Below are 25052 nucleotides of genomic sequence, written 5' to 3' on the forward strand. Positions count from 1 at the left end.
TGGGGGAAAATACGACAGTTTGTAAGGGCATGGAGCCGTGGAGGTTGACAGGTATGGAATTGTTTTGAGGCAAACAAAGTCAAGTAAAATCACATGTGTTTTGATGAATAAAGGTTGCAGAAACTGTCCTACTGAAGGCAAATGTAAAACAAGTTGTATATCTTACTCTTGAGTCCAATGGAGTGCATTTAAAGACAGACAAAAAACTCACACACACTTGCTGGCAGTCCACTGTGAATTGAGGGAGGAGTGTGTGCGTGGGTAGGCGGTCTCTTTTACACATGCAAACACACACTTCTCTCACGCTCTCTCTTTTTCTCTCTCTCGCTCTGTATCTCCACACAGAGCTTTCAGTTCGCTCGGGCATGCAAGGAAGACAGTATGTGCCCGCTTTAACGTATGCGGGACTAATGTCGAGATTCTCCTGTCTCAGGGAACCGCCGAACAGAGGTACAGCAGTTTATAATTTTCAATCCCGACAGTTTTTAACCCTAATTTTCCTATCTATATATGATTGTTTGTGTGCGGCAGGGAGACACGAGCCCACGTGTGTGTGTGTGTGTATGTGGTTAATCCTGCCCGTGTAGGCGCGAGCATTGCTACTCATTTATTTACGTGCATGCTCAGTGGGCTGAGCGTTTATTAATCATTCATATTCAAAAGTGGCGCACGCGCACACACAGACGCCACAAACACACTGTGTACGATAACAACTAACCGCCAAAAGGAATGACTGACATCCCTCTTCATGCACTTTGCATGTTCTTGAAACAAGAAAAAAGCTTATAATGGTTAATGTTAGTGTATGATATAATTTACAACAGGGGCCATTAACCTTTTCGAAGCTGAGGGCTACTTTTTGTTACCCAATGGCACAAAGGGTTAGCATTTCTGTATACATTTCTGAAACAACAACTTAATTTGTTAATATTTTGTTACTCTCTTGTTCACGGATTATGGATCTCTTAACCACCTAAGTTGTCTGGGCACCAGTGAGGAAGCAACTTGAATGCTTGTTTCTATGATCGGACAGCTTTCTCCACTGCTAATGGTTCCTGGCCTGTTTTGGGTCACAACAAATTTGCCACCAGTCCATTCCTTGATGTTGTTGTCCAAGTTCATTTTCTGTCCTCCTCTTCTCCTGCCCCTTTCGACTTAGCCCTGGAGAATCATTTTGGCCTTGATGACCTTGTGACGTTTTTGTCTGCGCACAGTTGACAACAGTTCTTCATAGAGTCCAATGTGCCCTTTGATGGTGTTGCGCACCGTTTCTTTTGTCACTTGTGCTTTTAGCTGATGCTTAGAGGTTTCCATTAGCATCACAGCTCCATAGCCTGGATTTTCCTTTCCAGTTTTGCTCTGAGAATCCAGGTCTCTGCAAGCGTAGACGAGATGGAAGTAACCAACGCTTGCATGAGTTTGATCTTTGATTTCACTTCTATGTTCTATGTACCTCCAGATGAGTAAAACTCTGGCCAGTGCTGCCATGGTTTGAGTTATTATTTCCGGTTCTGACCCCTCTTCTGTTGTGATATCTCCAAAATGTTCAAATTTGGTGACAGGTTCATATTCTTGGTGGTTAATGGTGGTTTTTGTGGTGGTACCTTTGGGGTCATTACTTGGTTGTGATTATTAGAAGTTAAGTCAACCACTTAAACAATCTGTCAGTTGGAAATCAATTTAAGGAGAAAATTGAAATGATCCATCACTGGTAAGCTATTTTCAGAACCTGGTTGTGCGCCCTTAGGATATTTAGGGTTGCCAACCTCGCACAACGGTGGAAACCCCTGACTTATTTTTTTTCATAGAAATATTAGAAAGCTATATTCTACCACAAATGTGTGACCTTTTACCTTTTGTGACCTTTCTCCTGCCTCCATTCCGCACATCTGATCCATATAAACTCATGGTGGAGCATTGGCTCAATTCACCTTCCAATAATTAGTATTAAGTACATTTACAAGATAAAGAGGGTTTAAGGATTATGGACTCACTCTCAATTTAAATTAACTGTTAAAGAGGTTTACATGTCAACTGTTTATTAGAGGGGATCCAAAATGGGAACCTTTATAAATGGTATGTATTGTTGTGCTTGTGTTGTACAGATAACCCAAGAAACACAAAGGGTTATAACTGTTATAACAGTGCTCATTTGCTTATAGTATATGCTTTATTCCCTGCAAAGAACGATTGGTATTATTATGACTTACTGAGCAAGTGTTCTTGAAAAATCTCTTTTGAATAATTCCAATGTATCAATATTGTTTCACACCCGGTGGGTTGGGAGCCAAAAGTGGGCCATGGACCTGTTTGAGTAGGCCTTTACATTGGTGAAATAATGCTATGGAAAAAAAAACAACTGAACGTAATGTAAACTCCTTAACAGTTGATGGCGATAATTCCCTGCAAATGTAAGTCGACAGCCGCTATTTCACACCACAGAAAAAGACTGATTTTGTCTTCACATGAGGCACGTGATCAAACAAAGATGCAGCGGAGAATGTATGAGACGCATTTTGGACATGATTAAAATGCAACTTATTTAGCATTAAAGGGAATATTATTATTATTACTTAAAGTCGTTGTGGTTTTTCTGCTCATTTTTATGTGAAAATATTCTACTATCTCTGGTTTACACTGCACAATCCTCTTATTCAATACATATTAGAAGTGGATTTTTTTTTATGTGGGTCACGGCTTGTAATTAGGGAAGGGTGGTGGCTCCTGAAGTCAAACTAGTTTAGGAACACTGCTTTAGTATATTATCTACTATGTAAATGAGTCAATATCCGCTGTTTATTTTTCCCACACTGTAGCTTTAGTGAAGGAGTACCTCCACTGATAATGTGTCACTTCCTGGTCGCCTTGCAGTGTGTGTTTCAAAAGAGGTGACCTGTGAATGGATTTATAGTGGCAAATAAAATGCATGCATGTCTGTCTTGCGTGTGTGTGTGTCTAAAAGTGTGCGTGAATGTATGTACTGTACTTTGTTTTGGGCTTCAGCTGAAGCCCGAAGCTGCAGAACGTAGGCAAAGAAGCCATTATCTTGTTCAGTCTGATTATCCCTGTCAAAATGTACAAATGTGGGTGGGTGGTTGGGTGTCACAACCATGTGCCCTGTGTGCGCACGGTAAAGCTAATAAAGTACGTAAAAGGGGGATGGGACTTGGGGAGGCAAGCCCTGTGGCGTAAATGTGAGTGTGTGTTTGTTAATGTGTGCGTTTTGAGTGACCCACTTTGATACTCTGCCCTTGCCCTTCATATCTATCGTGCATATGAATACTTGATTGCCTTCAGGGGCTCTTGCCTCTTTACCAATCAATAATCCGTCATTGATCCGTCTGTTGGTTATATGTCACAATAGGCATTGCTTGTGCAGCAAAGACGCTCATTACATACACTTCTGCTATAAAAACAAATCACCAAGTCAGCAGTCCTTGAATACATCATGTGTTCGGCGTTGTGATGCCTTTTAATTAAAATAATGCTAATAAGGAATCCTGAGTAGATGTTGTTATCGTTTCTGTTTCTTATCGACAAAAATGAACTTATTGGCCTTTTATGTTTGCTCTCTATTTTCTCCTGCTGAGCAAATACAAAGCTTCAAAACTTGAGCACATCTACACACATGCAATCAGGCAGCGTTTGTGTTTTTTCTTCTACCAATCCTAGAAAAAGCATGCTTCATGAAAGTGACAGCCGATGGAGTTGATGCGCTGAAATGTTTATACTGTATTGTCATTATACGTGTTGGATTGCTTGTAGAAAGATACAGTGGACGTGATTTATACGTAGATAAAAACACTAGCGCTGATGGATGGATTGATAAATTGATAACAATGATAGCTACTGCTTTTTTTCAGTTCAGCATTAATATGAGTGCCAATGCAAGGAGCTTTTAACACAACATAAAATTTCACAATACATGTTCTAGAAGACCTTCAATCCCCAAGATTGCATTTTCGTTCAAATCAGATCATCATTTTTCTTTTATTCTTCTAACTTTTTTTTTGAGTTCCCGATTGTTAATCTGCATGGGTCGCAACAACCGATACTTTTAAATAACACTTTGTCTAATTGCCTTCTTCTGAAGATAATGAAATGCCAGATATTTATATTATATCTTTAGATATTATTTACAGTGATAAATAAGGATGTCACTTTAAACCACACGTGTCACCCGCCGTTTAATCATATCCGGCCCGCAAGACCATTTTACAGTATTGTTATTAATGGTCCGTCAATATGAAGAACGCCGTCTCATCCCTGGACATCATATTCTGACGTTTTAGTCACTGTACCTATTCCTTCATCTATGACGTTTACTATACTATATACCAGGGATCGGGAACCTATGGCTCGCGAGCCAGATACGGCTCTTTCTATGAGCACCTATGGCTCCGAGACAAATTTAATTGCATGCAAAACTTGAGCCATTGATCCTGTTCAGATACATGCAAAGCCAAACTAAAGCTGAATTATAAACCAGTACTTTTCAGAATATATAGGGCACGTTTTCACTACAATTTATAGTCAAGGTGTCACCCAAAAAAAAGTCGTTTTGGCTGTACAACGCTAAAGAATCCTTTATATAAAAGCTCACCATATAATCTGTGTTCAAATTGTAAATACGCCGAAACACCTGAAGAGAACTTAAACTTATTTGATTGGGTGAGTGGGAGGGATGGGTGGAGCTATGCAAAAAGTGCAAGCACTCCCTCCCATCTCTCGCCCTACTCCGTCGGCGCCAAAGATAAGCACATAAGGCTCCCTGTTCTCAGAATGTTGTGACGTTTTTACAAAATAATTTGTGTAGCATTTTCATATTTATACTTTTGACAGGAGATATATTAAGGAGAGCAAAATCTTTTGGGATATTTACGTTTTTTTAATATATATTCATTGACATAGGAGCAAAGGAATTTGAATTTTATTTTAATGTTAAGTTGTTTAAGTTAAGTTCTAAGTTGTATAATTTAACAAGATATTTTTATTTACAGCAAAATAATAAATACTGTATAAGTGATATAAGGTTTACATTCAATAATCTTTTCTGTTTTTATTCATATTTATGTTCCAAAAACATTCAGTTTAAGTGTGTTCAATAAATGTTTATCCTGGTTGGCCCGCGACCTTAAGTGTGTTTTGAATTTTGGCCCCTTGTGCAATTGAGTTTGACCTCCCTGCTTTAAACTAACCATAATATTAAAACAATATTTTTTTTTTTACAATTTAATGAATAAGAGAATACATATTAAATTTCAATATAGGCACCATCACCTTGAGTAATTTTAGAACAGAATATGGCGGGTGGGTTATTCACCCTTCAAGTTCTTGCAAATTTTTATTTAAGTAACCTCTACAAAACCCCCCACATTAATGGAACAGTGTGTATTATTTGCGGTAAATTTTGCTCTTCTTCAGCGCAATTAATTCAGTCACAATTTATGTAGTATAATGGTGATTAAATCTGCCCAATAGCTTGTGACAACACAATTTGGGAACATTTACAGCGGATTTCCTCATTTAAAAACGGTGTGTATTTTTAAAAATTTGGATGTTGCTGTATTATGTTGAGCAACCGAAAACGAGCGACACAAAAAGTGAGAAAGAATACAAATTACAGAGACTCAAAGTGACCAAACTGTTCATTTTTCTTTTCATTTTTTTCCCAGCCATTTGCGAGGTTTTAATTTTTTGGGTACCTGCAGCAGAAAAACGGTGGGCAATTATATCAGCTCCTTCTAGGTGAAGCTCCATCCATCCACCCATCCATTACCTGAACCACTTATCCTCCGTAGGGTCACAGGGGTGCTGGAGCCCATCCCAGCCATCATCAGACAGTGGGCAGGGGACACCCTGAACTGGTTGCCAGCCAGTCACAGGGCATACAGAGACAGACAACTCACTCGCTCGCTCATTCACACCTAGGGACAATTTGGACCGGCCAATCAACCTAACATGCATGTTTTGGGAGGAAACCGGAGTGCCCGTAGGAAACCCAAACAAGCACGGGGGAGAACATGCAAACTCCACACAGTGAGATTGACCTCAGTACTGTTCCACACACACGCTAACCACTATTCCGCCGTGCTCTAGGTGAGGCTCATGTTTTGTAAAATAAATGCAAATCTCTAGACATAGAAGTATTTAAGAAAATGCATGTTGATGTTATAGTTAATGTTCTTGCTTATTTTTTAATCAATATTTTGTTTTAATGAATGTTTTTTTTACCACTATGAGGCGCTAAACAAAACACACGTTCCCATTTGAGACATATAATACATTATAATAAATAGTAAATATTTTGAAATGCTTTTCAATAACCTTTTAAATACCTCAAAATGCTATATTTGATATTGAAACGAAAATATAGATACTTTCTTAAGACAGACAAGCAACAGACAGAGAATGCTTCAACAGCTCCACATGGTTCCTTAACACATTTGTTCGAGTCATCGCGCAATACAAAATTTACGCATGTCAGTTTGCGTTCCGACCGGTCCGGTTGCGCGGGTTGTCATACTGCGAGAGCACACATGACTTGACTTGGTGAGCGATTGGGAAGAAGGGGGTACTTTCCACCCTTGCTTTCCTTCCTTTTTCAGCCTGTGATGACTATGGGCTTTCCCCCCTGTTTTTCAGTCTTTTTCCTTTTATCCATTCTCTATATTCATTCCCATTTCATCGTGCTAGCCCCACCATGCTCACTCATTATCTTTAATCAGTATTGGCTTACAGTGTGTCTTTTTGTTAGCTGATGTGTTTGTTTGTGTCCAATTTCTTTGTGTGTGAATTCCTCTACTTTCATCATTTGAAGCCAAATTTGCATTATTTGGGCTATGTTCACACTGCAGAGATTTTTGTGTGAAATCCGATGTTTTTGTGATATTGTTCACTAGGGCTGTACGATGAACCGAAATCGAATCGATATCCCTATTTGATGTAGTGCGATAGTGTAATCGCCAAACACTGCGTTTTTTTTCCAATAATTAATAGTCCCATGTTGTCATTTGAGTGATGGAGAGTTTGGCCAACAAGAATTGTCACATTTTTAAATGGCACCAACTAAAAAAGGCAAGGCAAAGTTTGCAAGACTTTGATAGGCTGGTGTAATCTGTCAGTCAGTCCAAGAGCCCTTGCACAAATGGCCACCAAAACAAATGGTACAGCTTTTAGTTTTAGTGGCTCGTTACATTGCAAAAAAACCCCTCATTAATTAAATCAAACTCATAGGAGAGTCAGAAAAGCGCAAAAAAAAGCTGATCAGCAGCAGGTGCTGACTGGATTTTATCGCGTCCGTAATTAACTGAGGCTAACAGCTAGGCTAAGAACTCTTAAGCCACCACTGCCGAACGTGGCTTGTCACCAACGCCAGATCCATTATCCATGAAATGGACAACTCGGAGCTACTACTCGGGGGAAACCGCTACATTTGTGACTCTTGTATTTTAATCATCATAAAGACCTTTCAGAAGTCGCGGTAACCCGACTCTACGGTGTAGCTAGCTAGCCTCTCTCTAAATCTTTTTCTAACACTAAAAGGAATAGCCCGTCAATTTCGTTTTTCTTTTGTATAATGACAATAAAGTATATTTTTTTCAACTGAAATTCCGTTTTTATTTGTAGATCTATAGTTATTTTGTTCGTCATATTCTCAGTCTCTAAGGACGTCATCTTAGGTTAAGTTTGCATGTCACTATGTTTAAGTCCTCCCCAAAAATAAAAAAGCAAAGAAATGCACTTTTCTTGTTAAACCAAAAATTGCATTGAAATTGCATTAGATTTTTTCCAAAATCGTGCAGCCCCATTGTTAACTTGACTTACTAATTGCGGCATGTGGGCGACTTAATCTTTCTGTTTGAACGTGCCACACATGCGCAGAAGAGGACGTGTGACGTCTCACGCAATGCGCTAATGTTTGCGGAACTATTCATGGATTTTAACAGTTGAGGGTTGTTCCTCCCCAAATATTAATTAAATCCAAAACCTCCCTTTCCCCGTCGAATGCTTTTTGTGTGGTGGGATTTGAATGTAAATATTGTTGACTACCACTAGAGGATTCTATCGCTTTAAGAATGAACATGTTGGAAATATTTGATGCTATGTTGGCTGTTCTGTGAGTTACAAAATAAACAAGTGTTCATCCTCCATGAATGTGATATTTAATGGAACTGTGTTTTTGCGCTTTCTCCCTCCTGGTTGAAAGCAGAATACTAATGTCTGCCGTGTATCGATGATGTGCGGGTCCCGTGAATGCTCTGGAGGAAAGGAGGGAGTAGGGGAAAGAGGGTGTAGAGTAATTTATTGCACATGCTTGCGGTTTTCTTTAGTTCTAAGATGAAAACGGTGAAAGTAAGAAGAGGATTGTTTGAAATACAGTCCAAATGCCGACCAAACCCCCAAAAAGATGACGGATGTTATTCGAGCGCATCTAAGAGACTCCTGTACTTACACGCACAAATCAAGCAGCTTGAAAGGGGCTGCCATGATGATTTCAGCCAAAAGATGGCGTCAGCAAATCGAATATTTTAAAGTTACGGACACCACCGTTAAAAAGTTAAGTTAAACGTTTTCTCTATTATGTGTTGATGATCAACTGAGTTCAAAGATCCCTTGTACTTTATTTTCCTCTGCACCTATTTGATTTTGTCTTTTAGCAGAGCTGTTCAGGGCAGAAGTTTGAGTAATGGGGGGCTAGGAGGAGTGCTGAAGAGTGACATAATGCTCATCTCTGCATTAAAAAAAAATTTATTATATTTGTCAGTGTTTGTCAAGTAGAATCCAAACGCCAACACAAACCCCAAGAAATATAAAAAAAAGAAGAAGTTTGTTTGAACAATTCCAAGATATGCACGTACTTGCACGTGCATCATTGATGAGGTGACGGAGGCTACAAGCCAGGAGATGCCGGCTTAGATCAACAAAGTTCCAAATCCTGCACAACTCCTTTAATAATATAACTGCTAAATTAGGACATATCATATTTTAATGATCCATGGTAACAATAAACACAGCCACCAATGCATTATCAATTGTTTTATTGAACGAATGACACCACAATAAAACATTTAATAAAAAAGCTACAGCCACAGCTGAGGTCTAAGCACTCGACACACAAACCAAATAATAGGCATTTGGCCAACTTTTCTGCCTTTTTTACTGAGCTATGAATTTTGCCTCTGCTTGTTAGAAAATAGATTCAAAAGTGTGTGTGTATGCTATTGTGTATAGCTTATAATGGTAAGCCAGATCCAGAATCAACTCCAAAGCAATTTTTAAATTACATTTTTGTGAAAAAACTGTCAAATAGATACCCTAATCAACTGTCCTTGATGCACCATTTTTCCAAAGCTGTACGTGTGAAAGGAACTTTGGTGTCCTCTCATTACTGCTTCGGCCAGTTGACCTGGAAGCGATTCGAAGCGCTGCCTTTCAAAGGCTGTGATAAAGGCTCAGTGTGGCGTGTTGCCTTCCTTTAGTTTCATTATCTTGTTGTCGTGTGCCTTTCAGGCACGTGTGTAGTGTTCATTTTCATATGTGCCTGTCTATAGAATAACAATGACTTTGTCCCTGTCCGTCCGAGGGGCCTGTGTCACACTGAGCTCTTGCAGGTCACTAATGCGCAGAGGCCTGGCTCAATTCAGCTTGACAACAAAAAATAGTGTGTGGGGTCTGTGAATGTGTGTGTCTTATCTAACAGGAAATGGACCCACTGACCTGGATCCAACATCATTCACTTTGGTTTTCGTCCCAAGATATCTTTAAAGAGCCTTCCAGTATGCTCATGGTGTATGCGTTTGGGGAAGCTTTAACCCAAGACTTTTACGTTGCCGAATTGAGTTTTCTGTTAAAACTGGACTTTGACCCCTGTTGAATTAAGTCATCTCTGTTTCAAAAAGAAAAAGAAGGTACCTCAACCTAATAGGCTACTGTATTTGCCTCTCAGGGGACTGGACTTCTGGAAGTGAGAATAATGTTTATTCTAGAATGCAGTATGTGACGTACTAATCCCCACAAAATTACAATGAGCTTTGTCAACTCTAAAAAATTTATGAATTCAACAATATCACTGTTCTGTAAAATTAAATTGTGGTATTTTTTAAATTCAACTTCACGAAGCTATGTCGGTTGCTTGTGCCCTTGGCAAGCAGAGCCTTGTAAGTAACTGACAGGACTCGGACCACAGTTCGCCGTTCTTTGATATTGTTAAAGCGTAATCTTAAATAAATTCAAGTTTTTAGCAGATGTAGATAAATGGCAATAAATCAACTAGCTACAGAGCCATAAACAGTCATTTTGCTTGGATTAACAAAAAATCATAATCCAAGTATAACATTCGTCACGTTCACTGGAAGTTTGTGGCATCTATACCATTTTAAACAAATATTTGCCTAAAAATCTTTGAGCTCTTGCACTGTGAATGACCTAAATCAGCTGGATTTGCCTAGTAACCTGATGAAGGATTAAGAATAAGTAGATAGTATTTGCTTAGCTTCAGGGTAAAAGTTGGCAAACATTGTATTGTGTTTTGTGTCAAAATTCTTGTCGCAAAGCAACTGAGTGAAAGTGGGATCATGTTCAAATGACATCTGGAAGGCATTCTTTATTATGAACCTCTTTTACAGTATTTGGTAGAACCAGTGTCATAATGATCTTGGGTGTTGGTGTGCACCTAAGAGCCACACCCTGTCAATGCCACAAAACAAAAGCAGCAGGTGTGTGCTGGTGAGAAAGGCAAAGATGGCAGGAACGCAGATGTTCTCACCTTATCTGTAAAAAAATAAAACAGCATATCACACCAACAACAGTGGGTTAGGATTAGAAATACCTCATTAAGTTTACAACAGAAGAATTTGCGTTCAGGTCTTTCCAGTAGGGTGGCGTTTGTCTGTGAAATTCTGTCTGAGAGTTCTTCGCTGTTGCCGTGCATTGTCCTCTGTCTGGGCTGCTATTTATTTGCGAGTGCTGTGTTGATTCAGGTGTAGGAACCTGGCAAGATAACATCCCACCCCTACCCTGTCCTCTATATGCCTCTTTTACTGCCAGAGCTTTGTTGTTGATAACAGAGGGATTAGGAGCCTTTCTTACAGAATTTACTTGGTGTTTTAGAGGTTTATAAACATGTGCCATTCAAACAGCTGAGTACAGTCAACAGTGGTGGGTTTTTAAGGGAGATATCTACATATCTACAGTGTATATATATATATATATATATATATATATATATATATATATATATATATATATATATATATATATATATATATATATATATATATATATATAGTTTCCTTAAACAAGGATTAGAAGTACTATAACACGGGTGGCGAACAAGTTTGACACAAAGAGCCGAAATTTTTAACTGTGAGAGTCAAAGAGCCACACCACGCACTGACCTGCCATGACAGACAGACACACACAAACACACACAATCAAAAACATATTATTTCCCATAACACACTCCTCTCCTTACAATACAACAAGTATTGTTCTTGTGTTGATTTCAAGGAAAGTGTCCACCCTCAATACACACACACAAAAAAAAACTAAACATGAAACAAGGCAAAGAGCTACCGTATATAGAAGCCACGTGTTCGCCACCCCTGTACTATAATATCCTTTATTTTCCTAGGGTATTTTATATATATATATATATATATATATATATATATATATATATATATATATATATATATATATATATATATATAGTCCAGCTTTCCCTTTCTCTGTTCCACAAAACCGCCATTAATGCAAACGCCCTCAATCATCACAGGAAAAATCATTTTCAAGTGTCTGATAGTACCCTAATATTGGTCAATTTGTAGGTCATGAAGAGTTAGCTCAGAAATTAGGAACTTTAAAAGGTATTGTTTACAACATGGGTCTCCAACGTCGTGCCCCCGGGTACCAGGTAGCCTCCCTCAGAGCAATATGTCATGGGTTTCTGTGATTTCGTGGGAAATTTGATTTTTAACCGGCATGATGTTTAATGGTTGACTGAGTCTATTTTAACCTCTAATGATTACAACTTGGTAATAACATAGTAACGTAACAACAACTTAGTAACAACATGGTATTTTCAAATTGCAAATCAAACTAATAGCCCTGCATGCTTATCGTAACAAAAAAGTAAGCGCTCAGTTTCAAAAAGGTTGGGGACCCATGGTTTACAGTACCCTAACAGAACCCATCTACGTCCCATTTGTTATCGCGTGAACCCCAGTAATCTTGCATATTGTCTGTTGGTTTGGTTTGTTTGTTTTAAGAGAATAGAACAAACCAATAGAACATCCAGAAGGAGACAAACAAAAGGGGTTAAAGTCACCCAACAAAAAAAGCTCACACAAATAGTTCTGTTTGTAATTTGTGGAGTAGAGTTTAAGAATATTGCCTTAGTTGTTGAGATGAAATAAATTTTGGCCTTTGATTAATTACTATGCATATTCCCTCTTGATTTTGTGGTTTCTTGAGGGCATATTTCCCACCTCTAAATACTGGGCCAATCACTGTTGACAACTAGTCTCAAATATACAAATTGAACTGGGCCGCCGTCCTCCCTACACCAAATCCCCAACATTTTGATGTAATCCAGACTTGAGGAAGCTGTATCAGCACATCTATTATCTGTTGGTTGCTGTGTCATGCCCGAGTAGAATTAAACATTCCCAGACTACAACTTCTAACAGTACTCCAGTGGCTTAGCATGGATACCTACCAAACGAATGGTTACTATTGATGTTATTGTTGACGTCAGTTTCCTTTCGGCCCCTCTTTCATCCTCCCCCCGTGTCTCTGCTGACCCTGCCAAAGTGTAGCTTGCTCTCTCCAGCTGGAAAGTTTTATTTTTTGCAGAGCCTCAGCAATTTTCTTAGCGCTGTGTCACCTTGTTGTATCCAGTTAGCTCCCATTTCAACAATTCGCTTCTCTCGCTCGGAATTAAGTTCTCAATGTGTACGAATCGGACTTAATATTTTAGAGTTCTGTTCGTTACCAGCAACTCCTTAGCAAGGGGATGTATTAGCCAAAACCAAAGCAGAAATGCGTTGTTGTTAGATACACACATAAGCAGCTATTTAAAACATTATTAGTAACTGTTCTGTAAGTTATCATATTTAGGGTTTATTCCGAACAATCAAAAAAATTACATGGAAGGCCTCACTAATAGTGTGGCTCCAAACAGGGCTGCACGATTCACCGAAATCGAATCGATATCGCGATGTGACGTAGTGCGATAGTGTAACCGCAAACCACTGAGGTTTTTTCAAGGATTCATAATTCCACTTTGTTATTTACTTGACGGAGTGTTTGGCCAACATGAATGGTCACATATCGGAGTTTAAAATCGCCGGCCAATCAGAAGCAGTTTTAATGGATCCACCCAATAAATGCAAGGCAAAGTTTGCAAGACGTGTGTACACAACTTTGATAGACTGGTGTAAACTGCCAGTCGGCTAAACACCGCGTACACAAACGGCCACAGCTCGTAGCTTTGCCAGCTCGTTACGTTGAGAATAAATTCATTACTTAAATTGGAAAGTCAGAAAAGCGCAAAAAAGCAGGCGCTGACTGTATTTTTATCGCGACCAGAAATTGACTGAGGTGTTGCCGGATGGCTAAGCTAACAGCTAGGTTAAAAACTCTTAATGTCACGAGACGAGGTGGCGTGGAGTGGGATGACCGGACCAGAACGGAGGCAGGAGGCAGGAAGGGAGAACTCATATGCGTTGACGATCATAAGTTTTATTTAACAAAATAAAAGTCGCCCAATACTCCGGGACCAATACAGAGTTCCTCCGGCACGAACTCAACAGGACAAGGCATAACAGACGGAAAATGTTTAAACCTAAAACAGGACAAGGCATAACAGACCTGGGATTGTGTAATGAGCCAGCGCCCGCCAAACCCAAAATCCAGCCTTAAATAGCAGACCAGCAATCAGCTGATCTGCTGCAGCTGAGTTCGGGGGCGCGGCAGACTGGTAGCCATGGCGACCGTGACAGAGCCCCCCCTTTAAGGGACAGCTCCTGAGGTCCCCAAAAAATAAAAAAAATAAAAATAAAAAAATAAAATACTACCTCACGCCCCGGAATGGTTCGAGGCTCGGCAGGGTTGGGGGGGGCCGGCAGGCAAACTGGACCGGCAAATACGAGGACAGACAGAGAATCAGAACCGGCGAACACGAGGACAGACAGGGAATCAGAACCGGCGAACACGAGGACAGACAGGGAATCAGAACCGGTGAACACGAGGACAGACAGGGAATCAGAACCGGCAAACACAGAGGACAGACAGGGAATCAGAACCGGCAAACACAGAGGACAGACAGGGAATCAGAACCGGCAAACACAGAGGACAGACAGGGAATCAGAACCGGCAAACACAGAGGACAGACAGGGAATCAGAACCGGCAAACACAGAGGACAGACAGGGAATCAGAACCGGCAAACACAGAGGACAGACAGGGAATCAGAACCGGCAAACACAGAGGACAGACAGGGAATCAGAACCGGCAAACACAGAGGACAGACAGGGAATCAGAACCGGCAAACACAGAGGACAGACAGGGAATCAGAACCGGCAAACACAGAGGACAGACAGGGAATCAGAACCGGCAAACACAGAGGACAGACAGGGAATCAGAACCGGCAAACACAGAGGACAGACAGGGAATCAGAACCGGCAAACACAGAGGACAGACAGGGAATCAGAACCGGCAAACACAGAGGACAGACAGGGAATCAGAACCGGCAAAACAAGAGAGATAAAATCAGAACCGGCAAAACAGGAGCAGCGGAGTCGGACTGGCAGGCAGCGGAGTCGGACTGGCAGGCAGCGGAGTCGGCCCGGCAGGGAATCAGAACCGGCAAACACAGAGGACAGACAGGGACAGACAGGGAATCAGAACCGGCAAACACAGAGGACAGACAGGGAATCAGAACCGGCAAACACAGAGGACAGACAGGGAATCAGAACCGGCAAACACAGAGGACAGACAGGGAATCAGAACCGGCAAACACAGAGGACAGACAGGGAATCAGAACCGGCAAACACAGAGGACAGACAGGGAATCAGAACCGGCAAACACAGAGGACAGACAGGGAATCAGAACCGGCAAACACAGAGGACAGACAGGGAATCAGAACCGGCAAACACAGAGGACAGACAGGGAATCAGAACCGGCAAACACAGAGGACAGACAGGGAATCAGAACCGGCAAACACAGAGGACAGACAGGGAATCAGAACCGGCAAAACAGGAGAGAGTCAAAATCAGAACCGGCAAAACAGGAGCAGCGGAGTCGGACTGGCAGGCAGCGGAGTCGGACTGGCAGGCAGCGGAGTCGGCCCGGCAGGGAATCAGAACCGGCAAACACAGAGGACAGACAGGGACAGACAGGGAATCAGAACCGGCAAACACAGAGGACAGACAGGGAATCAGAACCGGCAAACACAGAGGACAGACAGGGAATCAGAACCGGCAAACACAGAGGACAGACAGGGAATCAGAACCGGCAAACACAGAGGACAGACAGGGAATCAGAACCGGCAAACACAGAGGACAGACAGGGAATCAGAACCGGCAAACACAGAGGACAGACAGGGAATCAGAACCGGCAAACACAGAGGACAGACAGGGAATCAGAACCGGCAAACACAGAGGACAGACAGGGAATCAGAACCGGCAAACACAGAGGACAGACAGGGAATCAGAACCGGCAAACACAGAGGACAGACAGGGAATCAGAACCGGCAAACACAGGACAGACAGGGAATCAGAACCGGCAAAACAGGAGAGAGTCAAAATCAGAACCGGCAAAACAGGAGCAGCGGAGTCGGACTGGCAGGCAGCGGAGTCGGACTGGCAGGCAGCGGAGTCGGCCCGGCAGGCAGCGGAGTCGGCCCGGCAGGCAGCGGAGTCGGAGTCGGCCCGGTAGGCAGCGGAGTCGGAGTCGGCCCGGCAGGCAGCTGAGTCGGAATCGGACTGGCACGCAGGGGAGACGGAATAGCAGGCAATCGGCACAGGAGTCGGGCAGGCAGGCATGAGAGTCGAACAGGCAGGCGTCAATTCCTCCCGGGACCCCATTCGAGGCACAGCAATGGCCACGACGGGCGGGGCCGTGGTTCGAACGGGCAGGGAGTCGAAGTCGGACTCAGTGGGCGCTTGCCAAGCTGCGTTCTCCAGGTCTCCCCAAATCGCGCTGGGATCGTTCGCTGAGTTCTTGTCGTGGCTGGCTCATTCTGTCACGTGGCGGAGTGGAAGGGGGCTGTCACGAGGCGTGGTGGCGTGGAGTGGGATGACCGGACCAGAACGGAGGCAGGAGGCAGGAAGGGAGAACTCATATGCGTTGACGATCATAAGTTTTATTTAACAAAATAAAAGTCGCCCAATACTCCGGGACCAAAACAGAACAATACAGAGTTCCTCCGGCACGAACTCAACAGGACAAGGCATAACAGACGGAAAATGTTTAAACCTAAAACAGGACAAGGCATAACAGACCTGGGATTGTGTAATGAGCCAGCGCCCGCAAAACCCAAAATCCAGCCTTAAATAGCAGACCAGCAATCAGCCTATCTGCTGCAGCTGAGTTCGGGGGCGCGGCAGACTGGTAGCCATGGCAACCGTGACACTTAAGCCACCACTGCCAAACACGGCTACTCACAAACGCCAAATCCATTACCAATAAAGCGGACGACTGGGAGCTACCACTCGTGGAGAACCGCTACATTTGTGACCCTTGTATTTTAATCATCAGAAGTCGCAGGGTTTCGCTTGCCAGCCCCTTAATTGTGTTTTTACACTGAAAGCAATAGCCCTCCAATTTCGTTGTCCTTTTGTATAATGACAATAAAGACCATTTGTTCAACTGCAATTCCGTTTTTATTTGTACATCTTGTCATGATTACTTTTGATTGAGCGCACCTGCGACGGCTTAATCGGTGCCAACAGCCCGGACAGCTGATTGGCTGATACTCTCTTTTTAAACCCCCGGCTTCCAAGAAGAAGCCGTCAGATCGTTATGCAAACTGTTGCCACCGGCTCAGTAAGCCTTTACGTCCGACTCTGTTCCTGCCCTGCTTTTCTCTGCCTGATCTTCGTTACCAACCTGTTTCCGGACCTGACTTTTCCCCGTTCTGCCCTGCCTGTTACCCGATCTGTTTTGCCCCGTTACCTGCCTGTCTCCTGTTGCCGACCTCGTTTGCGAACTTGACACCGCCTTTGCTCTCCAGTCCCGGCCAGCGACTTGTAATTCCCGCCTGTCTTCGATCCTCCTCGCTAGACACAGAAGTGCCACTTCCGCATCTCCTGCTCCCCTTGGTTCTTTGATCGTGGAAGCAAGCCCTTCTCTCCCTCTTATCAATAAAACCGAGTAAACAAACGCTACTGGGTCCTGTCTCCGTTCCTGGTTCTGTGACACATCTATAGTTGATATTTAACAGTCGTATACTCTCTGTCTCTAAGTACGTCATCTCAAGTTATGTTTGCATGCCACTATGTTTATTTTCTCTCCGGAATAAAAAAACTAGCACAGAAAATGCACTTTTCTTTTAAAATCGAAAATTGCATTGAAATTGTAATTTACGTCTGAAAAATCCCAAAGGCCATATTTAACGATCTTCTTCCCCCACTCATCATTCATTTGACTACCTGCGCACTCTATCCTCTCCCCTTTTAACAGCCTCTCATCAGTCCATCCACGACAACCATCCCTTTTCCTGCATCCATCAAGTCTACCTTTTCCCCCAAACCCTTTTATTCTGCACTTTTACGCACTCAGCCTCGACTGTTCAAAGGATGCCGAGCGGAACAGGAGGTATTACCCTGCAATTTGCTGACATGCGCACCTGTCATTTTGGCCGTGGGAGAGGGGTTAAACTCCTGTGGATTTGTGGAGAATTTCTCTCTCATGTGAAAATATGCTGAACTCTATTACACCCACTTTCTTTGCAGAGGTTTCAATATTTACCTTGTTTTTTCCACAAAACCATAAAGGTGGGCTCGAAACACCCTCCTTTTTTGAAGGTTTCTTTATTGGCATTTTTTTGTTCCCGAGAAACCCAACAAAGTAGGATTTTACATTTTCCGTGTTTGCTTTCACTCTATCTAGAATCTAGATAAACACTATTTACATTTAACAGCACTAATGTTGTATTGTATCATTATTTTTATTTTTATAGTTCTATTTTATTATTATTCTGGAAGGGGTCTTGGAATTCAACACATTTGAAGGTCCTTTTTGTCCTCCTTTTGAGTATTGGCGTCTTCCATGATTTTCTTTCTGAAAGCTGCCGCTAGCCCCCTAAGACCACTTGAGTGTCCCGTGGACTGGTTCTGAGGATTCATAATGGGTCATAGTGATTTTGTAGGAAATTTGATTTCCAACTGCCATGATGTATAGTGGTTGACTGAGCCCCTATGATACTTCAGCTGAAGCCAGCAAATTGATGGCTGGCCTTAATCAAACGTGTCCCTGTCATGCTTCTTTATCCTCTCTCTCCACTTCTGCTGTATTGCCAATTTCCTTACACTACTATAATAATTTCCCTATGAAAACAATAAGCTAACATTCTTAACTATTTTTCTCCAGATATCAAGTTGCAGTGATGTACTTCATATACCTCAATCACAAATTGACCAGTTGCCTTCATCCCTGATTCTTGTTGAAGGTTTATGCCATTTTCTGTTCAAATCTTTGTCACCCCTCTTTTCTTTCTTACACTACTCAGAATTCAAGTCAATACTGGATTGCCTTTGCCCAAAGATTACATGTTGGTCTTTCACACTATTCACCATCTGACACTTACAGCCCATTTCTGGTCCTACCTCAGGAGCTAGAAAACCCATGACTCTGTCATCGGTGGAGGTTTATTTGTTTGGGCTTCGTAGTTTTAGAATCCACGCTGAGGTAGTGAAACACTGTAAGCCTTACACGCCCACTAAACCTCAGTCAATGGGGGAACCTGTGCCCGAGGTTTTTTTTTTTTTAAATTACGGTAATCCCAAACTACCATAGCGCAGACATGTGCGAATTCAAGTCAATAATGGATTGCCTTTGCCCAATGATTACATGTTGGTGTTTCACACTATTCACTATCTGACAATTAAAGCCCATTTCTGGTCCTACTTCAGGAGCTAGAAAATCCATGACTATGTCATCGGTGGAGGTTTATTTCTTTGGGGGTAGTTTTAGAATCAACACTGAGGTGGTGAAACATTGTAAGCCTTACATGTCCACTAAACCTCAGTCAATGGGGGAACTTGTGCCTGAGGGGATTTTTTTTTTTAAATTATGGTAATCCCAAACTACCGTAACGCAGACAGGCAGTCGGCTGTGCCGAGAAGTGTACGACATAATCTCCCCGTTAGATGGAGGAGCGTCTATAATGAGGTTAGTGCCACTTGAGGAGTCGGGTTGAGGGAATTGACTATTAGCAAATCCCGCCGCCCTGCTTATCGTCGCCTAAGATCCTCAGATACTTTGACCCTCAAAGTTGGGGTTTTGTGGTTGTCGATACTCTTTCATTTGACCTTCAAAGACAGCTGGAGCGGAGACCTCACCGGATGCCGCTCACCTCGAGTCGATGTCAAATTTGCTGTTTTTTTAAGCCACGATTTTCCTGGCGAGAATATTGCGTGTCTTTAACACCACATGACACAGTGATGGCAGCGGGGACATAGTTGCGTTGAAATGGCGTGCAGAAATGATTCCATCAGGATTTAGGACAGGCTGTCACATTTCCCGTGAGATGGGCTTGGCTCGTCGACAGCAATTGGCAGCAATGGCGCGTCTCAAACTCTGCGACGGTAATCCCAAGTCCCAAGTGTTTTTGTACTTTTATGTAGAAACAAGTAGCTTTGTTGTGCCACTCAGTGCTGGGCATATGAAGCTTTAAATCAAGGGTCTCAAACTCAATTGAGTCGGGGACCGCTGAAGCTAGGATCCTGGTGAGGTTGGGTCTAGCCGGGGTTTCCATAAAACCAGCGCTGATAAAAAGATTCCGCTGTCCTTATAGGGACAGTGTTTTATATTTGTCCACAAGATGTAGCTGTGATGTGTAGTAAAACCAAAAATGAGTCCAAGGAAGACTACAAACTATAGAGACGGAAAGTGAGTAAAAAGCACCCTTTTCCTGCCAATTTTTACTCAGCCTTTCTCAAAGAAATTAATAAATAAAGGATTTTTTAAAATGTATAATAAATAGGGAAGAAATAGAAAAAAGAGTCAAAAAGGGAAAATATTAAAAAGAAAAGTAGGGGGAAAGAAAGCAAAAAGGACAATGGAGAAAAATAAAAAATTTTTTAAAAACATTTTTTATTTTTCGTTTTGTCTTCCTTAGCTTTTCTACATTTTCTTTTCCTTCTTTTCGAGATAGATAGATAGATACTTTTTTCATCCCCGAAGGGAAATTCACATTTCCAGCAGCATCCCTGAGCTGAGAACAATACAATAATAAAGCAAAAAGAATACAATATACAAATACCCAGTGTGACGTGCAAATGCCCACTGTAGCGTGTTATATAGAATACTAAATAGTGCTACACAGAATACATATTGCAATAAGATTCGGTAATATGCAATGTAGGTGGTTTGGTTTACTGTGGGCTTTTACTCTGCCGGGTAGAGTTAAAGAGCCTCATGGCATGAGGAAGAAAAGATCTCTTCAGTCTGTCAGTAGTACAAGACAGTGACAGCAGTCTGTCGCTGAAACTGCTCTTCCGTCTGGATAATGCTGTGTAGTGGATGCGATGGATTGTCCATGATTGACCGCAGCTTTTCCAGTGCCCGCCTCTCAGCTACTGTTGTTAGGCTGTCCAGCTCTTTGCCCACAACAGAGCTCGCTTTCCTAGCCAGTTTATTGAGACGAGAGGCATCCTTCTTCTTGACGCTGCCTACCCAACACGCTGTCGCATAGAAGAGGGCGCTTGCCACAACTGTCTCATAGAATATTTTCAGGAGCTTTTTGCAGATTTTGAAGGAGGCCAGCCTTCTGAGGAAGTAAAGTCGGCTTTGCCCTTTCCTACATAGAGCTTCTGTGTTGGCAGTCCAGTCCAGTTTGTTGTCCAGCTGCACACCCAGATATTTGTAGGTCTGGACAAATTCTACACATTCTCCTTTGATGGTTACAGGAACCGGGTGAGTTCTGGTTCTCCTGAAGTCCACCACCATCTCCCTGGTCTTGGTGGTGTTCAGGTGCAGGTGGTTTGCGTCGCTCCATCGGACAAAGTCCTGAATCAATTTCCTGTACTCCTCCTCCTGCCCATTTCTGATACATCCCACGATCGCAGTGTCGTCGGCAAACTTTTGCACATGGCAGGACTCAGATTTGTACTTAAAGTCCGATGTATATACTGTAGAGTGAATAGGAACGGAGAGAGCACGGTCCCCTGCGGAGATCCTGTGCTGCTAACCACAGTGTCCGATGTACAGCCCCCCTGTTTCACATACTTGGGTCTGCCTGTCAGGTAGTCAGTAATCCATTCTACAAGGTGTGAGCTAACTCCCATCTCTGTCAGTGTCCTACTCAGTAGCAGAGGCTGTATGGTATTGAAGGCACTGGAGAAGTCCAAAAATGTAATCCTCACAGCCCCCTTAGCCCTATCCAGGTGAGAGAGGGATCGGTGTAACATGTATACTATAGCATCCTCCACTCCCACCTTCTCCTGGTAAGCAAATTGCAGTGGGTCGATGGCGTGACGGACCTGTAGCCTCAAGTGGTGCAGCAGTTTCACACTAATTCTCTTATTTTTTTTCTCCATTTTTCTATTTTCATTTTAATTTTTTTCTTTATTCCCTTATCTTTTTCATTTTCCGTTTCCATTTTTTCTTGAGCTTCACTTTTTGTCTTCTTACTTTTTTAATTTTGGTTTTCAACTTTTTTCTTTTTTTAACTTTTTGTTTTTTATTTATTTTTTTATTTTTCTCTTTTTTCTTATTTTTCGTCCTTTTTTCTTTTCGTTTTTCTTTTCCTTTTTTTCATGAGTTTCACTTATTGTTTTATTTCTTTTTCTATTTTTATTTGTTTTTTTAATTTGTATTTTATTTTTTATTTATGAGTGCACCGCAGAAAAGAGGTCAAAATCTAGTGGAAGCTAGAGCTCTTGGTCGTAGGAATGAGTGGATAGGTGTTGTAAAAGGATAGTGGGATGTTTGGACGCGTTCTAAGGGATGGGCAGGGCACCCGTAAGATGCGGTAGGGGTAAACCAGTGAAAGCTATCGGGCTCTGCTGTTGAACAGAATAGTGTGTTTCGTCACCCTGACACGAGTGACATGGCCGCTTTCTTGTGTCCCGTTTCATCTGGAGGGACCAAAGCATGACCAACTTAGGTGCCGAGGTGCCTAACTTGTTTTGGGTGTTTGGGCATTTGGGTTGGCCATGGTCCAAAAATGTTTGTGTGTGTTTTTTGCTATTTTTTCCCTTTTTAATTTTCTTTGTTATTGTATGTGTTTGTCTTGCTGTCACTCACCCCTCTTGAGGGAGATGACCAAGGTACATAGATAGATAGAATTTTTTATTTGTTGATTTTTTTCCTTTCTCTTTTATATTCTCTCTTTCTTTTTTCTTTTTCTTTTCCTTTTTTTCTCAAGTTAAACTTTTGTTTGTTTTCTTTCGTTCATTTTTCATTTTTTTTTTAAACTTTTTTTCCGTTTTTTTCTATTACCGGTAATTTTTTTCTTTTCCCTTTTTTTCTTTTTTTTCCATTTTTTTTTTCTTTTTTCTTTTTTTCCTCTTTCTTCTTCTTTTCAAATGTAATAAGGTGGTCACTTTGAGGCTCCGTCTTTTGTCTTCTTCCATTGTGCTTTTAAGCACAAATTTTACAGAATACAGTGACATCTAGTAGGAAAATAACACACACTGTCCCTTTAACCTAAACTGTCCTCCTGCAGGCTGCAATTGGCCCCAGTGCCGCGAGTTTGAGACACCTGCTTTAAATGCTGTTTGTTTTAAGCACCAGGGATGCCGTTTGTGTTTGAGGAGCTGAGGCTGCCAGGGATAGGTGGGGAGAGGATTCACACTTGTGACAACTCGTCAGATCCCAATAGGATGAATAAGAAACTAATCTCCCTTCTAGGGAATGCAACCTCTGATGTCTCAGACAGAAGGATTGAGGGTGTGAAGCCTGTTTGACGTCATATTGGTATGCTGTGTTCAAGAAGAGTTACCGTTCTAACACCCAATCCAAGGAAAGCCTTCCTGCATGTCTGGTCTTGAATTTATGTCGAACATAGAAGAAGAACTTGCATCCCGGATTCCAGTTTTGTTTCACTGAAAATTCTTGCCCCCCTACTGAGACCCCTGTCAACCTCAGGGACTCGCTTTATTGGGATAAAGAAAGGTGGGACAGATAAATATATGTGGAATGTCAAAGATGCTCAAAAGGCCTGAGGTTAGGTCAAACCCAGGGACTACATCAGTGGTGTTTGTGGCTGTGAGGGGGCAAAGTGGCCCAATCATGCACTGAAGGTCAAGGAAAATCAGTCAACCTGCCAAAGTCTCCTATTTCAATGAGTTAAGCACTGTTATTAGAACTGTTGTGCCTTATTAGAGCCAGGTTTCTGCCTTTGTGTACACCTCAGGTCCTCAGCAGGTTCACAATTAAGTGACTGCACAACTGCCTCCCTCCCCAGTTCATTATAAGAGTTGGAGCTGATGTAGCCTTCAGATGCCTCGGGAGGTCAGAGCAAATCTCGCAAGCTGCCATGTTCTCATGTTACAAAGGTTCAGAACCCATAAGAAAGACTACTTGGCAGGTTTAAAACCAGTTTTCTGCACTTCAGTTGAGGTACAAGGTAGTAGTCTGCTAATAAAATAAAACAAAAAATTAAAAGTGCTATGCAGTTATTGCTGTCCATGGCATTGTTCGATACTAATTTTAGCTAATCCAATATCATAAGAAATTATGCCTGCTTTTGTTTATACATGGCCAAATAAAAAAAGCTTGCACTTCCCTAGGTTAAAACCTGAATGCTATAATTACTATTTATCAGCTATACTAGCCTAAAAATCTGGAGTTTCTGCTATCCTTACAACCCATCAAACACAGAAGAGCTATTATTTCCACAGATGGCGTTAGAAGAGGCGGTGGCAACTTAGTCTCACTCTTTCTCTCTCTTTCTCTTTCTCTATCTCTATCTCCATCTTTATCTCTTTTTCTTTCACTTTTTTCTTTTTAACTTTCTCTGTTTCTCTGTGTGGGTTGAGTGTAAAAAGTTTTTATAGGAAAATAAATAATCCTCATTTGGAGCACTTTTTGTCTAGGTGGGCAATCTTGGTCATCAAGAAACAAGCCCCAAAAATAAATAATAAGATTTATAGTCATAGGGAACTGCGCTGTGAAAAATATTTCCTTGCAGAAATGTTTGGCTTTCATCAGCCATCAGCGATTGACAGTTGACTGAAAGCAGGTGTTTTGCATTTCTGTAAAATCAAAATAATTCTGGCATTCGGCCATTCATTTGGTGTTCCAAACCATGGGCCTTAAGAATCACTCATATTGACACATAATCATTAATTCAGGTCCTAAAATGACATAATGTTCTTCAAGCATCTGTCAATATTACATGTGATAAGTCAACGTTACATTTGGTTTTTATGACATACAGAAATATTATAAATTTTTTTTTTGCTAGTGTTGAATCTGACATACCGTAAATTCCGGACTATAGAGCGCAACTGATTGTAGACCGCACCCACTACATTTCGGGAGGAAAACCGATTTTGTACATACACAAGCCGCATCTGTATATTATCTGCATGCCCCCACACTGCAAAAACGCAATGCAAACACAAAATTAGGCCTTACCCGATACAGTTAAAAAAACACAGCCGGCAAAATGAACGGAAAATGATACCTGTACTTAAGATTTAATGCAGACCTGCAGAGTACGGGTGCCCGTTGAAAGTAATCCAAGGAAAAAAGTGTATATTTCCAAAGGTAAGGGTGGAAAAAATATATATCCACTGTTGTCGGCCGCTTCCACAAACACGTCTCACCTTTACTCCACTTCCCGTCAGCCCGCGTTTGCCCCGCCCCTTCTTTCTCG

General features: G+C 41.8%; 1 protein-coding gene across 1 annotated transcript in view; it reads left to right on the forward strand.

Annotated features, from left to right (window-relative positions):
- Positions 1-336: 336 nt before the first annotated feature.
- tiam1a (TIAM Rac1 associated GEF 1a) overlaps positions 337-25052 on the forward strand; it is a 111558-nt gene continuing 86842 nt past the window's right edge. Inside the window, exon 1 of the mRNA XM_088321753.1 lies at positions 337-450. The gene's annotated coding sequence lies outside the window, so the exon portion shown is untranslated. The remainder of the gene's footprint in view (positions 451-25052) is intronic.

Source organism: Urocampus carinirostris, chromosome 17, assembly GCF_059441175.1.
Source record: "Urocampus carinirostris isolate Australia breed hairy pipefish chromosome 17, RoL_Ucar_1.0, whole genome shotgun sequence".
NCBI lineage: Eukaryota > Metazoa > Chordata > Actinopteri > Syngnathiformes > Syngnathidae > Urocampus > Urocampus carinirostris.